This window comes from Homalodisca vitripennis, chromosome 8 (assembly GCF_021130785.1).
Source record: "Homalodisca vitripennis isolate AUS2020 chromosome 8, UT_GWSS_2.1, whole genome shotgun sequence".
NCBI classification, from domain to species: domain Eukaryota; kingdom Metazoa; phylum Arthropoda; class Insecta; order Hemiptera; family Cicadellidae; genus Homalodisca; species Homalodisca vitripennis.
The window spans coordinates 33884686-33909633 of record NC_060214.1 but is presented as its reverse complement, the minus strand read 5'-3'; the positions used below and the strand labels follow the sequence as shown (position 1 = coordinate 33909633).

Sequence of the window (24948 nt, the reverse complement as noted above, 5' to 3'; positions counted from 1 at the left end):
ATTCATTTAGGGCAACCAAACCAAATACACCAAATATATTCTAAAGACTCGTTGAAAAGGTATTCGAGACACTGGTGAGTAACGCTGTGACTATAATCGGACACAGCGCCAAGCAGTTGGCCCATTAGCTCAGTTGGTTAGAGCGTCGTGCTAATAACGCGAAGGTCGCGGGTTCGATCCCCTCATGGGCCACTATAATTTTGTACGTTTTCACCTTAAAAAATAAAAACAGAGTTTTGTAAGTAGTAGTCCTACTAAAATAACGTTTTACTATTTGAACATTTTTTATATCAAACCTTTTTAATCATTTTTATTTAACGAAAAACTTAAACAGTACTTTGTGCTAGTTATTCCTTACTTGATTGTGGGTTCTGAACTAAACATTGATTAAAACGTGTGATGACAAAAAGTTCTAAAGTATTGGATCAATTTAATACGATAGCTGTTTGTCACAATTCGCACACATAAGTTTGTAAAACTATATGACAAATTGTAATAAATTGATACAATTTACTATTTTTCAATTAATAATCTATAAGAATTTAGTATTAAGTAATAACATGTATCCCCATTTTTATTCCTATATTCTTAAGAGAAATTTGGTTTATTTTTTGAATAATTTAATGTATAATTTAACTTAATAATTATTTACTCAATTAAAAGGGGACACTTATTTAAAACACTTTAATATTTCAAAAATTTCAATTTTTTGTTTTTTGTGTTTTATTATAGTATATTTAATTGTGAACACGACAATATATAACACTAGCATAAAATATTATGACAAGTATTTAAAATAATTCTTTTAAAATCCGTTGTCACGTATTGTGAGGTTGATTTTCAGGCTCCATTAGTTGACTCTTTGTTATAATGCTTACTATCTTGTTTACCTATGATATTCAATTGGCAGTGACTGTAAATTTGAGCAAGTTGAGTTGTCTGTTGAAAAAAAACATGTGATTGCCAAACAGCAGACAGCTTTTAGGTTATATTGTCTTTTAGTGAATCACAAATAGTGTTTTAGTGAATCACAAGTAGTGTGGTGTTATTTCCTAGTGTTTCTAGTTTTACTTTAGTTCTAAATTGACTAAGGCAAAGGGTGTTTTTAAAAAACGTGCGTTTAGAGGCAACAAATATAATAAGTCTATAACAATCGCTGTGGACCAAATACAGGAATTACAAACTAGCTCTTTAGAAGCTACCGGTAGTAGTACTAGGCCTACAACTTCAAACACAATTCCAGCTCCTGTAAGCTCTTCTAGGATGAAGCTAACTTCCACTGAAAAACAATTTGATGACTTTCAAGGTAGTACTAAGAATATAATTGTATCCATAGATATCCTCAGATCAATGTTTAGCAATGTTTTATGTAAGTGTGGAGGCTCAGTTGTGCTGTCGGAAGATGTGTTGTCACGCAGCGGTTTAGCGAATAGGCTATGCCTAAACTGTGACAAGAGTTGCAGTGAGGAATATTTCTGAACTTCTGAATTCCAGACCTAGTGCAGTTTTACCTAAGCAAAAATGTTTTGAAGTAAATTTAAGATTTTATTATGGGCTTAGATATATTGACAAAGGGCTCGAGGCAGGAAAAATTCTATGTGCAACGGTAAACCTACCTCCTCTAAACCTGGCCAGAGTGAAACATACAAATGCCATATCAGCGTGTTTATAAGTAGTGGCTGAAGACTCCATGAATAGGGCTGCTAAAGAAGCAAATTCCGATATTTGTATAGCGTACGATGGTACATGGCAGAAGCGTGGCTTCAAATAAAAAAATGGAGTTGCCACAGTGACAAGCATAGACAAAGGCAACGTTATTGATGTTGAATCTTTGTCAAAGTTTTGCAGTGGCTGTGTAAAGGCAAAAACAGCAGAACAAAAACAAAATCATGAAACAAAGTGTGTAAAGAACTATGAAGGTGCTAGCGGGGGTAAGGAGACCCAAGCTGCGGTTACGCTCTTTCACCGCTCTGAATTGAAGAGACAGGTTCGCTATGTGAAAATGTTAGGGGACAGAGATTCCAAGGCCTATTTATGTGTAAAAGAAAGCAAGCCTTATGATCTAGATGTTGAAAAATTAGAGTGTGTCGGCCATGTTGAAAAGCGGCTTGGAACTAGGCTCAGAAAATTGAAAGAAAAGCTAGGTGGGACAAAGCTTGCGGATGGAAAATCGATAAAAGGCGCAGGACGACTGACCGACAAAGTAATAGATGAGCTACAATCCTATTATGGGAATGCCATTAGAGGTAACTCAGGAAATTTGGAAAACATGCACAAGGCAGTGTGGGCTACATATTTTCACCGACTTTCCACGGATGAGAACCCAAGTCACGAGTTATGTCCTCCTGCTCCAGATACCTGGTGCAAGTATAGAAAAGATCCAGCTGGCTATAGACACAAGAAGTCATTGCCAGAGGTCATCATGAATCAGGTTAAACCTATTTTCAGAGATCTAAATAATAAAGAGCTCCTGAAAAAATGTCTTCATGGGCCCACCCACAATTGTAACGAGTCATTTAACAATATTGCTTGGAGCCGTCTGCCCAAAGCCAACTTCATTGGTAAAAAAAAAAAAAAAAAAAAAAAAAAAAAAAAAAAAAAAAAAAAAAAAAAAAAAAAAAAAACACTAGACCTAGGACTTTGGGATGCTGTGATATCATTCAATGATGGAAATGTAGGTAGAATTAAGGTGCTGGAAGAACTAGGTGTTAAGGATTTAGGCCAATATACAATTGCAGCCCTGAAGAAGTTTGATGACACTCGTATCAAACAAGCCGACCGAGCAGCGGAAGACATGACCAAGGAGGCTAGATTAAAGAAAAGGAGACTGAACCTAGATCAGGAAGAGAAAAATGAAGATGACTACTGCCCATGAGGGTTTTAACTTAAGTAAGTAATAGTGCCTTGTTTGTTATTACAAATTTAATTTATTTACTTTTTCTACGTTTTCCGAAAAACTGTATTTTTTTAAACAAATAACCCGATATCTCAGGAACTACTAAGGCTACAGACTTGAAATTTTTACTCAGTGTCACACATGTAATTTTAAAATGGTGTTAGCAACCTAGTATCAATTTAATTATAAATAAATTAACAAAAAAATATATTGTGTATGAAAACATGGGGTTTTGGTCAATTTAAAAAAAGTCATAAATTGAACTTTTTTAAAAAAAAAATTTAAATTATTTTACTTCAGCGCATCCCTTATATAACAATAAAAAAGGTCTGAAAATTTCATCTTCCTATTCCAAGTACTTCTTGAGAAAACGGGTTAATATTGACAATTTAAAATTGGCGGAATACAAGTGTTCAAGTCCCCTTAACTCTTGAATATCATTTTATAAATATCATGCAGGCATTGAAACAATTATAAAAAATAAAGGAAAATTTACGATTATTAAGTTTTTTGACTTATAATATGAAAGATTTAAAAAAAAAGTAATTGATTATTATAAAATTCATCTGAATGAAAACAGATCTGTCGAAGTTGTAGTGAAGGAAAGAGAATGATTCAATATTATAATAAGTACTAATTATATATCACTTAATCTCTTATTTCAGTTAAAAATATAAATTTTTAAATTTTGCATATTTTTTTCCGTTTATTTGTACAGGGTCTATAGCTCATTTCATTCTTGATGTCTTGCGGATAGACATAGATACAGAAAAGAGATTTGTACATCTCCCCGGCAGACAAAACAGCAATTGTATCAACATACTGAGTTGTAGGTTTTAATTACGTTCAGTCCTATATAGTTGGGCATGCACCAACATAGAGAAATTATTCTTGTCTATGTAAAAATAAAATTTCATGAAAACTTTAAAGTACAAAGATGAAATCTTTCTTGGCATATCTTGTGGTTTGTTAGGCTACATGAGTTACTATATCAAACGTTAAAATGTCATATCATTGTACCTACTCAGTTTGTTTACAAATTTATTTATTCCGCCATTTTGCTGTTGCCATCATGGTTACCCATAAGACCAAAGTAAACATGTTCGCAACGCTCAGTCAAATTACAAATGAAATACACCATCATCGTACGGGTGACTGACAAAAATGTAATTGTTTCAGCTCCTCCAGTAATAGGCTTCGCTAATACTCAGCCAATTGTGCTGCTCGATGTCATTCTCAAAAATACAAAAATATGTCAAATATATGGTTGGAGAAAACCTAGAATTACTTCTTTGCAATTAAATCTGGAGATGAAGAACCCTTACACAACTGTTAAAATGAAACCTGTTGTTGGAAACAAAAACATGGAATAAACGTGTTACAATTAATTAATCTACAGGAAGCTGGAATGGTCCTATTATAATGAAATGTGATAATCTAAGAAAGATTAAGTAAATGATTATTTTGCAAGTTTTTTTTTGAAGCTTGAATGATCTTAATCAAATAAGAGATCGGTGGTACGATTCCGAATTATTGAAATGGCCCAGTTCACAAATAGTGATCGGAAAAAGTTGAAATTATCCGATTACAAACATATTAAGTAATTGCAGAAACCTGAAAAAGATCTTAATTATAATTAAATTTCGTGATTACATTGCGCTTAAACGATACTTTATCCACCGAATTTCGATCATTTGTAACATAATGATCCTGTTACAATCAGGTTTAGTTAGCGGGTGGTGCTGAAATGACAATGGTGATTGTATAATGTTGGAATAACCCTGTTACAATTAAGTCTGGATATTGGTGGACTCTGCAATAATGATCTAACAAACAAAATAAAATCATAAGTAAAAGCCGGATTGATTCTGTTACAAACAATTTTAGTGATTGGAGCACGCTGTTGCAATCATACTTTGCGAGTTTTGTCTCTCTTTTAAGCCTCAACCTTAGCTATGCCGGCTTCGATGTAACCTATACTGTTTTATTTATTCTTCACTATATTTATTATGTCTACATATGATTGGCCCTCCCCGGGATTTGAACCCGTTATCTCTCAGTTAGAGAGCCGAGACTATAACCATTAGTCTACGGAGGAGGACTAATTTGCGAGTTGGGAAAGGTTGAATGTTTTTTTTTATATTAATATTAGACATAATTGAGATACAGCTACTACAATACAGGGTTAATCAGAAGTCTTCAAGTATAAAACCAACACGGCATGGAAATATATTCTGGAAATATTTTAATTAATTTGTTTTTGGACCTGTGCTTCGTAGTAGTTTCTTATCTGCATGATTACTTATCGTTTTCAAATAATTGCATATTTAATGAAAAAAAAATTCGAAATATTTCCACACTAACTAAAATGTTTGTTACCAATTCTGAGTACTTGTTGCCTCGGAAGATGTTAGAGTCTCTACTTTTTGCTTTTGATTTTATTCATATCCTTCATTGAGCATCATTAATTTAACAATTTAATGTTAAGTAAATTAAATGAACTCTTGAATATCTTTTTAAGAGGTCATATTACTTATACTGCGTTTTATAAATATCAAGCAGGCATTGAAACAATTATAACCAAGAAAGGTAACTATACGATAAGTACGTATTTTTTATTTATAATAGGACAAAATTAAAAAAAAAAAAAAAATAGATGTGTTAGATATTACATTTAAAGATTATACAAATTCATCTGAATGAAAAATTTCTGTAGGATAAGAATGAGAATGATGCGATATTACAGTAGGTACTAATTATATATATCATGTAATCTCTGATTGCTAATTATCCCTTTCATCTTCTAACAGCTAAAAATAGGAATGTTTAAATTTTGCATATTGCATTGGACCATCATAGACAGTATAATAAATTCATTTTCGTTTCCAATAGCCTTCATAGTTTTCACAATTCTGGATGATTATGACTCATGCCCCCTTGGGTAGATACACTACTGGTCTGCAGATAGAGACCAGCTGGCCTGGGCATGTTGGCGCCTCTATGCCACGCCCTCGCAGGTTAGAACTCTGCCAGTGCCACAGATCTTGGATAGGATCGGCAACTGTGCGGTGTGCGATTCAATTTTCCATACAATCACTTCACTTCACTCACTGCCAAACACAAACAAGACACTTGTTTTTGTGTACGAGACAGAATTAATATGGCTGAACCTTTCCATCCCCGAATACAAAGCCCAGAAGACAGTTTTCATATGAATAGGCTACCTGTACAGTTCTATAGTTCTTTAAACATGTTTTAATACAATCATACATAGCTCTAAAGTGTATGTTTTATAATTAAGATATTGGAATCCCTACTTTTTCCTTTGGATTTTTATACAGTAATCTGTCATTTTTTAAGTTGCATCAAAAAGTTGATGTAGTGATATTTTAAAGAGAAATGTATAAGAACTTTTTTAAACAACCTATTTTGACAAAAAATTTTGAGTTATAGATAAAAACAGTCATGGATTTAGCAGTCGACTGTTTCAAATTTTCTTAAGAAGGAAGATTTGATGTGGCCACAAATTTTGATGTGGCCGAATATATTTAAAATCAGACGATTCTTCCTGTCCCGGAATTAATTTTGAGAATAATCTTATATTTTGGCTAAATTGTAGGTATTGGTTTACAAATAAAACTTTTTTGTACGTACACTGGCCATAGCCAACACGCAGTGAACTTAAAAATGCTAAAGTTGGAACAAATCCGACCCACAGTTTTAAGCCTTGTGGCCCAAATTACTTGAACACAAAACCATACAAACTTGTTTAATCAATTTGTGTTATCTCGGAATCTTACAAGACAAGTTTAATACTCAAGGACGTAGCCAGCGAGGTAGTCCAGAGGGTCAGTACCCCCCTTAAATGTTTTAAATTACTTTTTTTAGTAAATTATTACTATTATTCAGTATTACTGACATGTACTGCTGAAAGGTCGTTCTCAACAAAGAAACGGGTCAAGAACTGTTTAAGGAACGTAGTGGAGCCTTACTCTCTATCCTCTACGGGTTGTCTGGAACACCCCCCCCCCATTTTTCCTGGCTACTTTCTTGTTAGTACTGCATATTAAACTTTTAGTAAAATTGAAATTTTTCAAGAAACAATTATACATTTTTACCTAATATTTATTCCAATACCCGTTTAACGCGCTTAGAAAGAAAACTTATAGTACTCTGGATTTTGAAAAGCTGTAAACTAGAAGGCTTAAACACACCATAAGCATATAACGCTGATTGATATTGGCTAGAAATACTAAAATAGATTTTTGCACTAACAATAACAACATATAAAATAACAGGCGTAGTTTTGCTTCCTTTAAAAAAATTGTTAACAAAATGTTTACCGCCTTCAGTTTTGAACATGCATTACATTTTCTTAATACGCCTCATTATTAGCATTATTATTGGGTCTTTTGAGTATTATTAATTAAATCTTGCTCCAAAATTTCAAACTCAAACAAGTCTCTTAAAAAGAACTATATTATCAACATGTGTACGGTAATAGTTCAATGGTTGTAGGTTTTAAAGGATAAATCTTGGGAGGTATGGATACTTGGTGGGTACTACTTTGGGGATATTCCTCAAACTTAGATAGGTTGTCTCTTATTAACTCCACATGCAGAAGTCCAAAGATGGATATTTCCATTTTTGACGCATGTTAAATAGTACATAAAACAATAAATTGGGGAAAATGTTAGGCCTTCAGAAGGGTTAATTTGGTAACAATAAAATTCTTAAATTTAGGATTTTCCAAAAAGACAACATTGTAACGATGGCAAATTTCCAAAATTCTATTATAATCCATCGTTAGTTAAATTAAAACTCTTATCAAATAATCCTAATCATATAAAGAAAATAGATTTAACCTTAGGTACGAGTTTCAATAACCTTACAAAAGGTGTTCCTTGTATTGTAGAAAATATAATGCTTAACTATGAAACGGCCAGGATCTTACACTGTCATTATATCTCATCTACAATACTCTGTAAGTTAGTTGTTTGTATCAAACGCGTATCAGAGGTCTTGGATTTTGTAAGTTTCGACAGTATGAGCTCTAAACGGAATTATATTCAGTTTGAGTAGCTCTAAAAACGTAATGCCCAGAAAGTACCCATAAAATAGTAATCTTTTTTTAAATCCAAAAACGTCCAAAATTAGCAGATGACGCATACATTTCAGATCAAAGTATTCCTGTAAACTAGCAGGGGTTTAGTCAATAGTCAATAATTTTGAAATAGGTAGTACCAAATCTTAAGGACTCCCACATTAAATATATCGAATACTTGTAGCCTAAGTGTTTTGTTTCGGTGTGTATCAGTGGACTTGGATTTTGTAAGTTTTTAAACAGTATGAGTTCCTAAATGGAATTAACTTATGTTCAGTTGGGGTAGCTCTAAAAACTTAGTGCTCAGAAAGTAGCACATAAAACAGCCAAAATGCTATTGTTATTTATTTAAAAAACGTCAAAAGTTAGCAGATAGTGGCAACATTAGATAACCGTATTCCTGTACACTAGCAGAATTTTAGTCAATGATTTTGAAATAGGTAAGTGTGTTTTATCAGTGTGTATCAGAGGTTCTGGATCTTGTAAGTTTCAAAAATATGGGTTCCTAACGGATTTATGTTAGTTGGAGTGGGCTCCCAAAACTCCAGAAAATACCCATAAAACAGTAAAAATCCTATTGTTTTCTTTATCCAAAAACGTACAAAACTAGCAAATGATGGATGCATTTTAGATCAAAGTATTCCTGTAAAACTAGCAGGGGTTTAGTCAATAATTTTACAATAGGTAAGTGTGTTTTATCAGTGTGTATCAGAGGTTCTGGATCTCGTAAGTTTCAAAAAATATGGGTTCCTATACGGAATTATGTTAGTTGGAGTGGCTCCCAAAACTTAATTCCCAGAAAAAAACCCATAAAAACAGCAAAAATCCTACGGTTTTCTTTATCCAAAAACGTCAAAAAATTAGCAGATGGTGGCAATATGTTTAGATAATCGTATTCCTGTACACTTTGGTTTTGCACTTAGCAGGGGTTTAGTCAATAGTCAATAATTTTGAAATAGTTAATACAAAAACTGAATCACTTCCACATAAATATATCGATACCCAGAAAGTAGCCACAAAACAGCCTAAATACTGTTGTGTGTGTTTGTGTGTTTTGTTTTACAAAAAAAAACCTCAAAAATTAGTAAATGGTGTGCAAGTACACCAGCAGGATTTGAATCAAAAATTTTTAAATAGATAATACAAAATCTGAATGACTCCCACATAGCCATCGATGCCAGAAAGTAGCCATAAACACGCAAAAATCCAATTTTTAAATCTAAAAATTTTCAAAAAAAATTAGCAGATTCAAGCAATTTTTTAGATAATCTAATTTGAACACGCAAATTAGATAGTGTTCGGATTTGCACGAAATGAGTATATTGTTTATTTTGAAAATGTATTAGTACTTCTAGAAGCTGTGTGGTGGCGTTGTTTATGTGGACGGTGACCGGGTCGGCGAGAGGTGCCGTGTAGAATGAGTACTAGGGAAGCGGCCGGCGCGGCGGCGGGTCGGTCTGGCTATATAAGGGCCACAATGCTTGGCTATTCCTACCAGGCTCATTGCCCGCCCGCCACCACACTCGCACATCGCGCTATCTTTAGAGTCCATTAATTGAATCACTTCACTCACAGAGGGCGGATTCTCGAATAGCTACCGGCTCTAAATAATAGTAAACACGCTTACACTATTTCAATTAGCAGTCGGTTGCATAACGTAAAGAGGTTTTGGGGAGCGTCTCACTTTGCAATCACGCCTGTGTTGGCCCGGATAATGCCTTTGTACTCGCTTGAATATCCCGGCCCTTCGTCTGGATCTTTATAAATATATACGGATCCTGTTATTTACAGGGGTAGTGTCAATTACCCAGCAAACAATATTCTAACAATAACTGTCAAACCTAACAATAAAAGTCAGGTAAAGGTAACCCGTATTAAGAAATAATTAACTGATCACTTCGATTAAAAAAAAAACTTTAGGGAAACTGGATTCTTTGTTGGTGAAATCAAATATTTTACTAACCGGTAAATATTTTCGTGTTAATTACAATTCACACGTAGTGTCACAGATGTGGAAAATCATCCTTTTAAAAAACCACTAGTAGATGTCGAATTCTATTCTGTTGTGAATGAAATACTTTTCCACTAATTTTCCACGAAATTCGATAAGTAAAGTAAAAAGAGATTAATTTTCGTACAGTTACAATTCAGAGTTCCAGGGTTATTGTAACAGAAATGCAAAAAGAACGGAACCCGGCATTTTCAAACTTTATCCGAACATTGTACTGGAGTCTATTTTTATACTTATATGAAGATTTACAATTATATGGCTAATAAACAAAATTGTTATTTTGTGACCAACAACAAATTTTTTTCATTAAACCATTGTCCTCATCTTATACCTTTAAAATATTAAGATATTAACGTTGATCTTTTTGCAGATTGTTTGGGAATCGTCCCACTTGAGAAAAACCAAAAGGTTTTACCGATACAAGCACCACGTGGTGTCCACTGTTTACTTGGTTTGTATACAGAAAAATTGAAAAAAGTGTTACTGTGGTGGTTGATCCTTGTGAAACACCGAAGCCCGAGAGATTAAAACAGACCGATCTCAGATTATAGAAAATTTTCTAAGTAAAATGATAACAGGTTTAAGAACATTTTCATCGTTATAAGTGAAACGATATCAGATTTACGGATTTTTACTAATTTTTATATGTTTGGGTGGGGGGGGGGGGGGGTGGGGGGGGGGGGGGGTGGGGGGGGGGGGGGGTGGGGGGGGGGGGGGGTGGGGGGGGGGGGGGGTGGGGGGGGGGGGGGGTGCTCTCAGGGCGCAAACCGTAATTCCAGAAATGTAGGAAGACAGATTGGCCAAAGACCAAATTCATTTGGTTCCATTGAATTGTCTATCACATAAATATTGTTCGCTACTCTCGCTACGCAAATATTCTACAGATTGATAAAAATAATTTCGTTTCACTCGATACCTAGCTTTATTAGTGGCCAATACCAGGATTAGTTACTATTAGTTAATGACGCAGGATTTTTGGATCTGAATTAAAGTAAAGGTGTCTTATTTTTTTACCAGGCGAAGTTAGAGCTAAGAAGCCCTCTCTAATACTTAACCTGGGGACCAACGGCTTAAAAGTGACTTCCGAACCACCACCAACGACCGGGCAGGCAGTACTTGCAAGGACAGGGATCGCTCAGCAGTCACCCATCCAAGCAGCAGCCACGCTCGACGTTGCTTGATCTGGTTATCTTGCGATAACCGTTGTACCCGCTACACTGCGCCATTGGCAATTACAGTTATTCTGTTTGATAAAATCCTCACACAGGCCAGTTGCCCACGAGGACGGTCAGAATCAAGCTTAAAAGGGGAATTGAGCCCTTTTTAGAACAATATTTTTATTTTTCATAAACCACAACAGCAGTTATTTTGGTTAGACTATACAATAATATGAAGTACTGAGTAACTATTTCAATTCAAGAAATTCAGTTAAATGGTGTTAACTCCTGAATGCGTATGGACCATAATTAATATTTCGGACAATTTAAGATAGTTCATCCCGATCTTTAGAACTATGCATAATACAGTGATGAATACATAATTATCTCTAAGTAAGTACCTGATTGCGTGATAAATCACGTAATATGTTTTATGTACTGAGACCACGCTTTATAAAATGCTACCAGTTTACAAGCGACTTTGCGCGGAATTTTGTACGCTTTGCACGTGTAAGAGCACGTCGCGTTTAAATGAATTATATTTCACGCCAATTTTGAGTTTGCCTTGTTGCCGTGATAATGAAAATATGTCAAAAATTGTACATATATGGCCATTGTAATTTACTCAGTTCTTTCTTGTGCCAAAGTTTCTTTTGCATTGTTTCCGGTCAAGAAAATATGCATAAATACACAGGTCTTAGAAGCCTACTTCTGTCATAAGACAACTAATGTGGGTTTCATAACAGTCTTTTGCTTCTCAGTAAAAGTTAGAACGTAACGTTGTCTTTGATATCTGCATTTCACAGTACTGACCAAGGAGTTCATAATTTATATTTTCTAAAATCTACAGCTAAAAGCATATTTTTAATAAAACTTTTAATTTTCTCATTTGGATATTTTCTTATTCTGAGCTTAACAATTGACGTAGAAAAGATTGAAATAAGAAGTGATAGTAAGATAGTGACAAATGATGCTTACTCATGCTTTCAAGACTAGAAATGTGAACAAATGGAAATAGTAGTTAAATTAAATAAGGGTTGTGCTGTCATAAAACAATGTGTACACAGAACCTTTTGATTATATTTAATAGGCTCTTTCAATATATACTATTATATAACAATCTTCTAGTGCCTGTTTCTAGTCTCGTAATCTTGTGTGTTAGAGACCATTGGAGTATGGTCCGGAGGGATTGTCGAAATAATAATAGGCCTATATATTAACCAGAGACCAATAACTATGTAAAATTCTAGTACAAACCGGGCCCATTAATTTTTACGTGATTGAGTAATACACACAAAGCACGCGCGCACGCGTGACAGATAGATACGAGTATACTTCTTTTTTAATGTAAATTTAGAAGTTTTGAATTATATGATAAAAAATTGATATAAAATTCCCATTTTAACCGAGCAGTTAAAAAAATTTGGTAATGCTAATAGTAGGAGCTCTTGAAATCGTTGTCATAGACGTGTAATTTTATAAATTACAAGTGATCAAAGCCTTTATACTTACACGATGAAAACTTACACATTTGCGTACTAATAAGGACGAAATTTTCACAAACGTTACTTTTTTATTTAGTTAGTATTAAAACAGGTATAATTCTACAAATATTTTATATATTTAGAATGATGCTACATTTTATATGTTTTTTTTTTTTAGTTTTTTTGTATTTAATTTCAAACAGTTTAATTCTAGAAAATATTTACCGGAAAAACTACAAAGCTTCATCCCACTAATATTATAAATGCGAAAGTTTGGATATTTGGATGTTTGTATGTTTAGATGTTTGGAGGTTTGTCCTCGAATCACGCTGAAACTGCTATACTAATTGTGCTGAAATTTGGAACAGGTATAGCTTTTGGTCTGAATTAACACTTAGAGTGCTTTTTAACCACCCATAACACATTCATTTCACCAAATAAAGTCGAATTCAAATTGAAAAATTAGTTTGTTTACATTCGAATGTTATGATATTGGAGTGTTTTACATTGGATCCGGCAGATTGCGCTACAATACGTAATATAAATTGAACTGATACTTAACAGCTGTTAACACTTTCAGCTGAAGTTAATCAAAGAGGCAGAAACATGTGTTTACATTTAAATTTTAGTAAATATTAAATTATTGTAAAGTGCTTAATCAGTAGTGTAATGCAGATTGCAAATACGAAGTTATTTAATTTTAAATATAGATTACGCCAATGATCAATAATACATCTAATACAATAGAAATACTATTTATACGCTTTTATTGTAGTTATAATAACTACCTTATTGTATAAAGCTGTGAATGTTTGCACATAACATAATCTAATCTGGTTAGTTCCTTTAACATTGTGTATGGCCTTTTTATTGTAGTTATTGAAAAACAAATGGAGATAACATTGCCCTAATACTTGAAGCATATACCCCTAATACATATTTAGTGTTCGGTAAAAATATCAAAATCACTTAATCATTAAAATTTAACCTAAGTTATATTCCGAAACCAACATATGAGACCATTTTTTTGGTTAGTGCAACAGCATAAATCAATTGTGCAACTGTAAATAGATTAGACTGGGGTGAATTTAAACGACCAGAACAGAGCCATATTGACCGCCGCAACTTTTTAGTTTGTACGATACACTTTCGTCATTGGGATAAAAAGGCTAATTCTTATTGTTACTGAAGCCATCGAAGAACTTCAATAAATTATCATGGAATGTGGGAGGGAAATACTAATCTTATAAAATCTGTTTCGATTTACGACTTCAGGATCCCAAACCTCTGTTCTTTAAACTTAAATCTAAATTGGATCAGGAGATTGGAATAGCTTTGAGTGACTATCGATTATCCCTAGACTGTTTATTATGTCATAGAAAAAGAATGCATAGATATATTGCCCAGTTTTTCAACAGAAAATTGCGTGCGAAGCCGCGGGTAACTGCTAGTAACAAATAATGTTTGTGTTCAACTTTATTTGTTGTTGTTATTATTATTACTATTATTATTATATGCTATATTATAAAGTAATATGGCTTTTAATACAAGGTTAAATTACGTGTATAAATTGTTCAACTAAGAAAAGCTAATTTCTTTAAAGTTGGCTTTTAACGATGAAGGTTCATGGAGATGTTCCGTGAAATTAGTGAAACTATTATTTTAATTAGTTGCATCGTTGGTTCATAAGAGCTATACTTTATTAATTTGCACTTTATAACGTTTACAATGTGATCACGGATTAATGTGTCTTTTGGTTAGATCGTTTATAAGTTTGTACTTAATTAAAACACTAATTCCTTCCAGTAGCGCAATGAACATTAAGTTTACAAGATTTTGATACTTAGCATCAAATTTAAATTCCAGGAATACGTTTACTCAAACGTTTCAAACGTTGCAGTTAGCACATACGTTTCATTTTGAACCTAAATAAGTTATGTGTTTGTTTAAAGTCTTCCTCGCCAAGCAGTGGAAAAAGTAATTTTAATCTATCGTCCGGTGACATGAAGTGGTGACAAGAGGAGGTGACTGTGATCTTGGCAGCTGCTGGACGTCTCCCTTTCTACAAGTTGTGTTCTCTTACATGTATCACCAAAAATATATTAGCTAATTTATTTACCAGTTTACTTTTATTAATAGATTACCATGGGGGAAATTAAGCTGTTGGGCTCCGGGATGGTGAAATGGAGACTGATCTTTGACGGTCATATGAAACAAAATCAAATCATTGGTGCTATTTAGACTAATTCAAGTTTTCAGTGCAGTGGTGGTTATGTGTTAGTATTCTCAAGATTGACTGTCGGTGCTATGAAAGACAATCAAGTCATCGGTTTTATGAGACAAATTGAAGTTCTCAGTACTGTGATAGTATGTGTTGTATTATCAGGGTTGATTTTCGGTGCTATGAAATAAAATCAAAATGTCGGTGCTATGAGACAAATTGAAGTTATTCAGGACTATGGTATTATGTGTTAATATTCTCATGGGTAATTGTTAGTGCATGAAAGAAAATGTCGGTGCTATGAGACAAATTGAAGAAATATGAAAAAATATTTTTTAAATGTGATTTTAATAATAATGGTCCATCCATATAAAAAAGAAAGTGTATACCAAAGACACTATATATATTGCGGTACTATTGAATTTGAATTATATTAGTCTGTAAAAAAACGATCATACAGTTATGTAAACCCTGTGCACAAAAATTGTAATTTATTTGGCTTTTGCAAAACTACAAAGGATGCAGATAATTAGCTATCAATTCGACTTAATCTTTGGTCTTGCGTGTTTTGAAAGGCTTTGAAACAGCTTTAGAATATTTTTAATCCTCAGATGCGGAAAATTTTTTATCTTTGGGATACATACGACACGAAGCTGAGAAACTGTGATAGCTATAAGTTGTATTGAAAGCAATGTAAAGTAGCAATCAATCAAGGATGTAGCCAGCAAGAGGTTTCAAGGAGTCCGCCCCCCATTTTCAATTTTCTTAAATTACTTTTTTAGTAAATGATTATTATTATTTATATGAATTATTTAGTGAAATGTATTGCTGAAAGATCGTTCTCAACAAATAAATGGGTCAAGAACTTTTTAAGGAAGAAAATGGGGCCTTACTATCTTCCCACTACGGGAAAATATAAATTGTCTGGACGCTCCCCCAAAATGTTTTCCTGACTACGTTATTGCTATCAAGAGAGCCAAAAGGTTCGTGGAAGGCTTAATGTTCGGACAAACAAAAACTATTCCATCAATCCTGGAAAATAGAAGTATTGCAAGAAATACTCTCCAAAGTACCTTGCATTTCAAATCGAGATAGAGTTCTTGCTGAGTACTTTACAGAAAATGATGTGCCTTATTGTGCAAAGATTAAAAGTCTTAGCCGATGCTGACAGTATAATGCAACACTTGATCACAATAAAAGAGTTACAATAAATTAGAATTACTTGATTGTATCCACAACACAATTAAAACTATCCAAGACGAGGAATGAATCTGTAGAAGCAGCTTAACTAGATTTATCATATTTTTAGCACATCACAATGTTAATTAATGGGTCTGCTTTGCTGAGCTAAATATTTGGTCAGAAAGTTTTCATGGAATATAAGTTCGGTGTTGCTGCGATACGAAAGACTTAAATTTTAAAACATGGCGATGGAGATATGTATAGATTTAATTAGGTAAAAAGGTGTAACACAAGGGTGTACCATTCATCCTATGCTGTTCTTTCTGTTTTTGTTTATAGAGAATTGAAAAACACTAAGCTACTGTACAGATGGTATGTAGTATTAAGATTTTACCGTGCAATATGCCAAATGTAAACTGTCAATTACAATTGAAAGGAGAACTCCATGCATATCCTGTGTAGTTTTTGCTCTTTCCCATGATCCACTTAATAAAATTCTTGTTTTATGCGTTTATTCCTCAAAAATCAATACGCTAATTTTCAGAAAATACGATATCAGTCTTTCGTCTCCATTGCAGAAAATGAGAAACATTCTTTTTCACTATGCAATGACTCGAGAGTGCAGATGAACAGCTAATTCAATTTCTTTTAGGCACACTGGATCCTTTGTTGCAAAACATTTCTAAGGCACTATTACGTGCTATTAGAAAAAGAATACAAAATTGATATTTCAAATTTCGTAAAAGTAAATGTCGAAGAGTTTTGTGACCAAGTCAGTGATCTAGTTTTATTCAACTTACTTAATATATCAATGTCAAAAACTAAATAATTGGTCGCATCGCACAGTGGCTGTGTGGGTGTTCACAGAAATAAGTTGGCAGATTCCTTGGCAAGGTTGATGGCATGATGATGATTTATAGGTTAAGAAAAAAGTCTTTCTAGTTTTTTCATCAGATTTGCATATAGTAATGAGACATAATTACATTAACAAGGTACAGTAGAACTTGAATTTGATAAAACTGAAAAAGAGTAATGGCACAAGTTAATATAACTCAGTTTGTAAAGATCTTTAGTTTATTACGTTTATCTGGAACAGGCACAAAGTCACTTATGTCAAAAATCATCCTTTACTTTATACAATGAATTTAACCGTTATGCAATTACTAATTACTAAGGGAGTTCCAAACGATAAAATGGATAAGATGGTCTTTCATCCTTATTTTACGTTAGTAAAATAAAATCATCGTGAAATCATGGGTTCACGTGCCTTTATTCAAGTGCAATAGTTCAATTATAATGCAATTATTTGCTTATAACGTATTAAAGAGTGTTCAATACAAGACTAATACAACTAAATTGAGGAGGAAAGCACACAGAAAGCAAAGCAGAATTATTATACAGTGTATAAAAAGTACCGCACGTGTTTGATAATACCCGAACGATTACTTTTAATATCGTTAAAGCAATAAAATTTGGTACATAAATACTGCAACTATAAATCTTTTTTTATATTTTTTTCATGTCAGGAGGATGGCCCGCAAGGAGTCAGAAGGAAAATCTTGAATTAGGGCTTATGTCGAGTAGTACATAAAATTAAAGGTCTCTTAGTAGAGTGCAATACCTCCGACCTGAAAAGGTTCACTCTTTAAAAATTTACGCTTTTCTGAAGTTTGGAACATTTACAATGTAGGTCCTGTTCTAGGTGGTTTAATATTCTTGTCTTGACTTACGTACGGAAAGCTTAACTAGTTTTAATGGTTGTTAATGATTCTTTACATCTAGTGGAGGACGGTCTACAAGGACTTCGGCAAAGAATTTTAACGTAAATATAGCTCAAGAAATACATTAAAACTAACTATATTCGGTAATTATCAAGCCCCTGCAGGACTTATTTGCACCCTGTATAGCATGTAATAAAGTAGGACCATTCCCAGTGTCCAGACCTTATGGCCAAGATCAATTAAACTGGCAGAACTAAACTAAGTGCATGTTTATCAACCCTATGATGCACCGTGTTATTACTGAAGTAATGGCGTGCCAAGTATGTTGTCAGAAAGAGTTAGAGCATCCTTGCAACAATTTGTTTCCCGCTGTAAGATGACGGATGGGGCTGCAGGTGCTACACAGGGCACCGGAAACTGACGCGAACATGTACACTTCCGTCACTGTGTTGCCGCCACGCTATTAGTCAACTGCAACCGCCATTAGTGAATCTCGCTGAGGGACATCACTTGTTTTATTTTGGTGCACCTGAAAAATCGCAGTATGAAAAAATATTGTTATGCTGCAAAAATTTACGGATTTCCTTGAAAAAAAAAAAAAATCATTATTCAGCTCTAATGGTGACGTCATCTAACAAAATTCCTAAATAAGGTCTTAAATGTATACAAACATGCTGACTCAGAGAACTAATCAAACGTAATACCTTTTTTAATTGCCAGTAGCTTTCTTTGTTTTAAAGTTAAGATATCGATCCCAGCAGACCTCTGCAGTATTGAGCTGCAGCTCAAAATATATTTTGCAATGTATCACTTAGTTAAAATATTTTACCATTAAAATTAGAAAGGTTAAGGTCTTGTAATTATTATTTGTATTTTTTATCTTCTAAGGGCATACAAATATTCTATCGATTGGATTAAGTCGGATACTAAACTCACCCAATAAATATTAGAACGGAAGATTTCGCCAAATGGAAAGAAATTTTGGTCAAAATCTGTGTCACTCACACAAATATGTTATTAGCAAAATACAAAGGACGTTATTTGTTTGATGTTTATTACTGACCATGGACGATTTGAAAGGATAATAAAATCTTGGATAGTTTTCACACTTATGTTACAAAAATAGAGCTCCAAGTTTCGGGGATTTTCTTTAGGTGAAAAAAAAGGAAAACTAATCAAAGAATGGTGATGATCTCGCTAAATGCAGACCTGAAGTTGTACTATAAGACACAATAAATATATACTTCAATGTTCAGAGAGGTTAGAAGAAGCACCAACCTTGTCAGGAACACCAATCTTCTTACTCAAGATGTGCACTAGATACAGTCTATGATCAATACATTTAGTTTCTCGGATTTTAAATTATTATTACGACAGTAAATTTTTCCTATGTACACTCGCTTAATAGATGAAGATATATTTTTACAAAAATTTGAATCTCATCAACATCAAATTAATTTATGAGATCAAAATATGAATTAGTGTTATATGGTGCACATGTGGTCTCAACTCGTATTGATTCATTTTTCATACTTTCAGACGTTACTCAAGAATGAATACACTTGCTTTAAAATTATAAGTAAAAGGCAAGGAACAAACCGTTTCCTTTAGATTTCTGTAAAAATAATTTAAAAAATGTTTTTCTTTAAAGGGCACAAATTTAAAATGTGCGAAGAAAAAAGTTAGATTAAATTATTATATACAAGATAGGATTTCGCCACATCATTTTGCTTATTTTCATTTATTTCCAACGGATCAACCATTACCATTGAGTTTCGCTAGGAACGGCGTTCACTGTCCCAACAAACTGTCTTGATCTAAGTACACCACCAAAAAGTACTAAGAGAAGACATGTGTTTCTGCCAGGGGGTTCCGGAAAACTCCCTGGATCTCTTCGCTGATTGGAAGTTATCGGTGTACTCTTGATGTCATCCTGGCCAGAAGAGGAACATGCCCATCATTGAACTTGATAATGCCAACGTAGAAACGGAGGTTCATGCAAACTTTCAAGTTTATAACTCAATTGGTTTTAGAGATATTATACTGACAGACATACGAGTACAAGGAAATGTTGCTTGTACTAACAAGTTCATTTAGTAACGTTCAGCCAACAATAAAATATTTAATTTAATTAAATTTTTACTCGTAATTTTTAAAGAATTATAAAGCTACAATATTTAGCCGAATAATTGGTTGGCTAGACGTTGAATTAACTTATATTTATGTATCACTTACATATTTGGATGAATCTTGTCTATAAAAATACATCGTTTTATGTTATAGTTGAACTTTTAAGGGTTTTTAATCACATAATTTTGAAATACCTCTTCTAAAACAGCAAAAAATAGAAAGATTTTTATTTCTTGGCCGTATAAATTATAACATGCAAAGTAGTGTATCTCATAATGTACTCAGAAAGATGGCTGAAAATAAAAATATTAGTTTTTACAGTACATATGAAAGATGATTGGAGGAAATTAATTGTATATATTTTTTTTAAATTATTTAATTACCTTAATACTTTTTGCCTAGTATTCATTAAAAATGTAATTTCTTTAAGTCATTACGAAAACCTCACCCTATGAAATTACAATTTATACTTTTTGAAATGTATATCCTTATCTTGAGCCATTATTCGTGCATTTTTACAAAGTCGCGCTAAATTCCAAATTTGGCACATAATTCTATGTAGGCAATTCGTTGTACTTCCGGATTATAGGAAATATTTTAAAGGGCTGTAACTCTAAGCTGATAAACAAAACGAAAGCCGATTACACTATCCTAACCCTTTCGATAACACTCCATTGCGGCTTCCGCTAACACTTACGCGCTAACGATCGGATCTTAATCCAAAATCCAAAATTTTAGGTTTTGGTTTTTTCGAAAAATTGCTGCTTTTGGATTTTTTGTAAGCGGCTCTCAGGAGACTCGTTAGAAGACATTCGTGGAAGAGCCCACTGTGAGTTTCGCACACAACTGTTTAACAAAGCGCGAGAGAGCGATGGTGCGGCGGGCGGCTTGTATGACGGGTCGGTCACTCAGCTAAAGATAGCCGGGGATGTGGCCAAACCTTTGACGTTTTGAGGTTACTAGGACTGCTAGCGTCGCACCAGCCTCTCACAATGCCGGGTCGCCTCTCCATGGGCACAGATAACTTATGTAATATCTGGAACCTTAAAGTCTATTTAAAGAAAAATATCACTTACATTTCAGAAACGGTTAGATTTTCCCAACGCCACAACAAAGTATACAAGAAGTTGTTGGACTTTTTGGATGAGTTGAACTATTTAAGAAATTATAAACACGTTTTATTACTCGCCGCTGTTATTTAGTAACAAGCCAGGAGTAGGCCATACCACGTGTTGCGTAAGAGGTTCCGCTGAGGTTGCATGGACAATTTGTAACCCATAACTTTATAAGATTTCGAGATGTCCCCATAAGACAATCATACAGAAAAGAAAGAAATTTACACAAAAGTTCCATTGGTGAACGTGCACCATTATAGAACATATTATTATTGTCTATGTAGAAATGGGTTTACGTAATATTTAAAGTATACGGATGCAATATTTGTAATGATATCTTGTCAAATGGTGTATCCATTTTTTTATGCTAGTTTCCTAGCAGTGCTCAAATAAAGAAGTTCTCGTAAGTTAAGGAGGGTACTATAACGCAAGAGTGCGCTGAAATAAAATGTCTCACCGAATTTTAAAATTGACTTTCCACTCTATTATTTTTTTTTTTACTTTATGAATCCAAATTTCATGTATTCAAATCATCTCTAACAATTGTACTTATTTTGTTACAAATTCATTTATCCTACCATTTTCTTTTCCCATCATTGTTACCTATAGGACGAATGTAAAAATATTCGCTAACGCTCAACCAAATCCCATGAAGTGACATGCTCCTACATCGAACTCAGTGGTGCTTATTTACAAATTTCAAGTCATCTAATTATCAAAAAAATTGTTCGCGAGGCAGCCTTTGTAAGTTAAGCTTGGCTAACGCTCAGCCAAATTCTGTTGAGAAATATGAGCCATTATCGATCTAGATCATATAGATTCGTCTATATAGAAACAAAGCTTCATTCAAAATTTAACGGTTATTACTAAAACAAACTGTCCTGCGGACAGTCAGGCTCCGTTGATAATAATTTTGAATAATCATCAAGATCTGATTTTAATATAGTTCAATCTGCCTTATGATAATGTGACTCAGGAATAACTTTCTTACCGGCTTCTGTAAAACTTATTTACGAAGAAGGATTTAGTTACCATGTATGAAGAGAGAATGAGATTCAGGAGAATAAAAGTCTGCGTGAGTTTCGAAATTTTAAAAATTGGCATCAAACTGTTGTTTTAAAAGTAATCAGTTTTGATTTAGTTACCATTTTGAAAACCTCTGGGAGCCTAACCCTTAACATTTGACATAGTAAATCCTCCAAGGCTGTCCCGAAATATGGACACACTATAACTATAAAACTGTGTAACTACTGTTTCATTTCTAACGACAACTTAAAACATATACCGGTTATTGGAGTGGTAGTTGATATAATGTATATTTGTGATACAAAATGACTATTATAGAATAACATGGAAATAAATTATAAAAACAAGAAAAATCTTGCATACAATTAGAGCTCATTTGGAATAAGACACTAAAATGATCAGTCAATTTGTTGTATTAATATTTAGGCTTACTCGACCAACATTATACAATTGTCTAAGTTTTTTGGTTCACACCACGTCGAAGTATTGTCCACACATTTAATATCTTTCGACATTTCGGTACACCGCAGAATGCCATCTTTAGCCAAAGAATGTTCAACCAAAACTGGCAGGATCAGTAATGCACATCTGCAGGTAAGTAGAAGAAGTGGAGTTTAATTGTGATTGGCTGACGCTCAACCAAATCACCTATCAATATGCAGGCAATCAATGTTTTCACGAGCTGCCAGTTTTTCGATAATCTGATGATGTCTTCTTTCTTGATGTTATTTCTTTTTTGATAATTTCTAAGCTTTATTTTATAAGTTTTTACTAAAGTATTCTCATGTTATTAGTTTCCCATGTGTTCACGTGCTTGTGAAGATATAACTACCTTTTTCTCCAATATAGACTAAAAACAACTATATTGAATGTTATAACTTCAGGGATTCAGTCTATCACGATAAACGTTCCCCCAACGTCCCTTATCTTCACTCAACTGCAGATTTTTATTACTGTTCCTTGATGATAGTTGATTTTCAGACTGTATAAGCCTAAAAATCAAGAATAAAATTTACTGTCGGAATTGTGTTCCTAATTCACCTACAACTTCATTGTTCTATTCCACATGAAATCCAGGTTTATGTAGGTGATTTTTCCGCTTGATTTGTATCTTTTACACAGGATGTCCCCGTGTAATGAGGTTCTCTTCTTTTGTATTGAGGTACTCAGTGAGAAGCCCACAATACAAACACTAAATAAACGGTAGATCTCAATATGAGCCATGTCTTGTCACAATAAATCTACTCTAAATCACCTATTTATTATTCGATTTAAATAATTTTTGTGTCATTAGATTTGTGATAAAATCCTTTAAAAACTATTATTCTTGTAATTATTGAGAAAATGTTAAGTTCATAAGATATTTTTAAAGTTTTTTAATGACCACCATTTCGAAAATACCAAAGATAATTTCATGCTATATTTTTCAGTAACTGGCTTTGTTACCACAAAAATGTGAGCCAAATTTTGTATAGTTTAATTAATTATTTTTCAAGATATTTTTTTTCTAAAAAAAAAAACGTGCAGACAGATGTAAAACTAAGCATCTGAGATCCATGTTCATATGGTGAAATATGTTTGTCTTGACCTGAGCAAAGACGTGGTATACTTTTGTCCAGAGAGTTATGGGACACCATGTATATTAGAGTGGACCTTCATGTAATGTAGAACCTTTATAGCAAGAGACTAGCGTATCACCCCAAACAAACACATCGATGAATGTTTTAAAATCCTTGTCACACTTAATTTGGCACAATTTGATCAAATTTCCTCTAACAAAACTAGGAAGAGTAGACACTATTGTGATCCATATTGTAGGAGGAGATAAGAGCTAACTGTTTAAGAATACAACCTAGGTTTATGTGATATCGCTAGATGAATTTCGCCTAAGGAAGAAATTAACCGTCGCGTCGCTCCTGCTACGTTTGGTGGAGGTCAAAATATAAATGAAAATAAAATGAAAAATTGCTTTATTTAAAGAGAAAAAGTTAGGACTAAAATGTCCTCCTTCCACTTAACCTCTAAACACAAATAAATCAAATAAAATAATAATTCCTATAGCAATATTGTAGTAGGCATGTAAAACTTAGTATATTGATTGATTGAACTGTAACAAAAATCCGATTCTTTCATGTACAAACGAATATCATAATTTGACATATGGTGATGGAATATTTTGTGGAAATTTCAAATTCAAATTACAAGTTAAATGAGCTGCGCCTTTTAAATTGTCTTGTCAAATGACAATGATCTCTTACTTTTTAACATTACATTTTTTCATTATCAAAACCTTTTGAGTTGCAAATGTGACAAATATTTAGCATATTGACACATAATCTCTTCCTCTTCAGTTAAATTCATAGGCTTCTTGTTCTTTGAATTATATTTTTTAGCTATATACTTTGATATTTTATTGAGCTCTTCAAACAGTTTTTCTGGAACATTTGGTAAATCTTCTTCATTTTTGGCTCTATAAGATGTCGGTTTATACATTTTGTTTCTTACATTTGATACTAAATATAGAGTAAAAATAAGGAATATGCTTCTGAATATTAGTTATAGTAGATTTTTGTGGATTGTTCTTACATGTTGGAATTTTCTAAAACTATAATTAAATTTACATAATTATCCTACCCCTCATCATCTTTCATTCTCTATTCACTCAGCTTACGTTCAGTCAACAAGAACCACCAACCAAAAGATCAACAATAAATGGAAGGGTTGTAAAAAGGATAAAAGAACAAACGATAAATTTTTCCTCTGGTGGTGTTTTTTGCTTGACATCAGTTATAGCACCGTCAGTCAATAGAATTGAGTCTGAACATTACATGAAGAGCCAACGAACGAAAAATTTTAAATTTGTTGGTATCACTTCATCATCAGATTTTTAAAATTTTAATT

The 24948-nt window shown here is 33.3% G+C and overlaps 1 non-coding gene across 1 annotated transcript; it reads left to right on the top strand.

The window, feature by feature from the left end:
• Positions 1 to 118: 118 nt before the first annotated feature.
• Positions 119 to 192, top strand: Trnai-aau. Its single transcript has one exon. It is a non-coding gene; the product is annotated as a tRNA-Ile (tRNA).
• Positions 193 to 24948: the final 24756 nt, after the last annotated feature.